Below are 3,278 nucleotides of genomic sequence, written 5' to 3'. Positions count from 1 at the left end.
AAGAGGAGGACTAATGATATAGCTCATCAACATATATATAATTAATTCAGTAACTCAAGTTTTTAGATTTATAAGCCTGATAATATTTTGTGGTTCAACTGCAAGATTCATTTAATTTGTTTAACCACCGTAAGATCTACTCAATAAAAGGAAATAATCTTGATTAAAGATAAGCAATCTTAGTAGGATTGCTAATTATAGTAATGCACTATAAACAAAAATATAATCCTATCATTATGTTAGCTAATAATATCCATATAATTACATAGTTGACTTACCATAACTAATTACTGTCTATATCCTATATAAAGAGATATGTTCTTTCTCCTTAATCAATCCAATACACTATTCTCTCATTTCAGCTCTAATTTGAACGTCAGAGGGTCTTTACTGAGTCTATACATGATGAACCTCTGACCCATTTATTTTTCATTTTGCAGGTCCATGCTCACAAAAAATTTCCATAAATCACAACAATTATAGATAATAATCTGATTGCATATATAGTGCCATAGTCTATATATTTGTTATTGCATATATATGATTTGATTTGATTGTGTATATTAATTATCATAAAAGTTGAAGAATATAAGATTTCTAAATGTATACGTTAGTATGAATAAGCATTAGGCAAATTGCTTTCAGAGCATAATCCCTTGGACTCTTCTACTGACAAGTACACTAACCTAAACTGATTTATTAGAGCAAAAAGAACCCTAAAGGATAAGAGGCCTTGGAATTTTTTGTTTGTTTGGTGTAAGCCTATTAAATGATAAATAACAATTGAGTCAGTTGAGTTTGGTCTTATCAGTCGTCCAAATAAGGCCACTAGTTCTTGAGACTTTGTTTGTTATATAACAATAATTTAAAGGCTTAATCAATTGAGAAAAATAAATGGTTGAAAAGCTTTTCATCTGATAAGTAAGTGAAAGGAAGAGGTAGGCGGGTAAGGTGACTTGTAAGCCTTCACATGGTCCATGTTTCTTGTCATTGATATTTGTTCTTTCCCTTCCTTTCAAGCTAATATTAATTGGCATGGGACTTTACCCAATCCTAAGTTGAGATTGATATTTATTTCACCTTGTGAAAATGATCCAGTTCTGAATCACTAACTCAAATTTGCAATGTGAGTGAGATGGGTGGCCTTATTGAAAGGGACATTTGTTTCATGTAGTGTTCTAAAATGATATTTATAATGATATATATAACCTTACTCATGAGGTGAAATATATAAATTAAAAGAATATTTATCTTAATTTATGAAAATCAGTTTATAAATACCTAATTCAAGATTATAACATTTAAAATTTTAAACAATTATGTGTTTAGTTAAAACGTTTATATGTGACTAATAACCGTTAATGTATTTAGTAAAAAATAGATTATAAGTATATTTATTATTAAAATGATTAAAAATAATATTAAATAAAATTTATGATAAAATTTTAAAAATTAAAGAAAGATAATGTAATGAATTTTTTTTATCAAATTAACCTATAAACAGAGAGTTTAGAAGCAATAAAATAAAAAATTTTGAGTAGAAAAAATATTATTGCTATGAGATTTGAATTCGGAGGTTTATGGTTGAGTGGAGTAAATTCAAGGACTTTAACATTTCAGCAGAAAGACATTCAGATGTCTCACCAAGACATCATGATCCTTCTCAATTGCACGGGCACGGCCACCTTCTCCTAGTTACCTCATTATCGCAACAGTGTCTATAGGATCATTAAAATTCAAGCAGGAAAAACGAATTTTTTTTTTTTTTTTTTTTCAAAAAAAGCAAGAACTGCATTGCACGTAAAAAGGGGCCACCCTGAGCCTCAGCAACTTGCCAGCTATATTAATTTATTCCTACCTGGAAAAATTGATAAAGAAGAAATAATGATGGCTCTCTAAAACAATGGATGATTTGATGGAGAAAAGGCAACTAGCTAGAACTACGTGGTATTTTGTTCTTTGGATCTTCTTGTCTTCTTGATGTACAAATTTGGCAAACAAAAACCCACTCCCATTACTTTGGGATCTCTTGCAATATTTACATACACGAAGTGATAAAAAAGACCTATTCCGGTTAAGTTTAGTTTCAATTGAAATGGTGCACATGCCCATCTTATTTCACCGTTTCTAAAAAGCAAACAAATCCTATAATTGCCATGATTTTGTTAGGCAAAAGTGCAAGCAGGTGTAAAGGAGAACTCAGTGACCCACCCCCACCTGCTCCCAGAGCTTCCGATGCCCATTACCATGTGCAGATCCTAAAACGCACCACCTTAAATGTCGTGCCTGTTATGAGTTGTACTTCTTAATGGTCTGTTGGGGAAAGAAAATATAAAAAAGAATAGCCTTGCCTTACCCCTTATCATTTATCAACAGCCGTTTGTTTTCATGTTATATGAATGATAATCTTGTCAGGCATATGAAAGATGAATAGATGCTAAGTATGTGTTCTGGTTTGGACATATTTATTTGCTATTTTATGCATAGATGTACGTATCTTGAATCATATATTAAAAATATTTTAAAGTTTATTGGCTTGATAATGTATCTAATTTCATGTTTAACATACCTAACTATTATTAATATTTTGTCACTTTTTTTTTTTTAATTCTATCACTTATTTGATCTTATAAGCATACGGTTTATTTCATTTTGTTTTATTCTTCCCCTTGATATGTTTGAAATCCAATTGAAGTAAGAAGGAAAGTTAGAATTACCAATTTTCCCATTGCTGCTTTAATCCAATTGCTCAATCAAACAATCACCAACCTGCAAATGCCAAAACTCTTTCAAAGAACAGAACTCTCAATGGCCAATAGGACGGTCCAGGCCTAACAAATTACCTGAAAATGTCAATGGGTTCGGCCCAAATTGTGTGATTTGGCTTCAAAGGTCTATTTCCTTTAGCCCTGGGTTGATTATTATCCACAAAATCCAAAATGCTGTTGCTTTATAAAAGAAAATCTGTTTCTTGGGCCAAGCATGGTGCAGCGGATGGAAGCCCATTCCCTTTTGTCACAAAAGAGAAAGGAAAACAAAAACTAGGCTCTTATTACTTTATTTACCTTTTATTATTTTAGTTATTAAATAAATTATTATTAATTGTAATAATTAATTACAAAATAAAATTTATTTTATTAAAAAAAAATTAATCACAAATTTTCCTATATCATAATTTCAAGAGGAGCCACATGTGCGCTGTGCCAAACTGCTTTGCAGTAAGCACCTTAAATATATCTCTATCCAATCATCTGTGTCCACATCACATTATTATTCTT

Source organism: Hevea brasiliensis, chromosome 9, assembly GCF_030052815.1.
Source record: "Hevea brasiliensis isolate MT/VB/25A 57/8 chromosome 9, ASM3005281v1, whole genome shotgun sequence".
NCBI classification, from domain to species: Eukaryota; Viridiplantae; Streptophyta; class Magnoliopsida; order Malpighiales; family Euphorbiaceae; genus Hevea; species Hevea brasiliensis.
The sequence above is the reverse complement of the archived record's forward strand: the minus strand, read 5'-3'. Positions refer to the sequence as shown.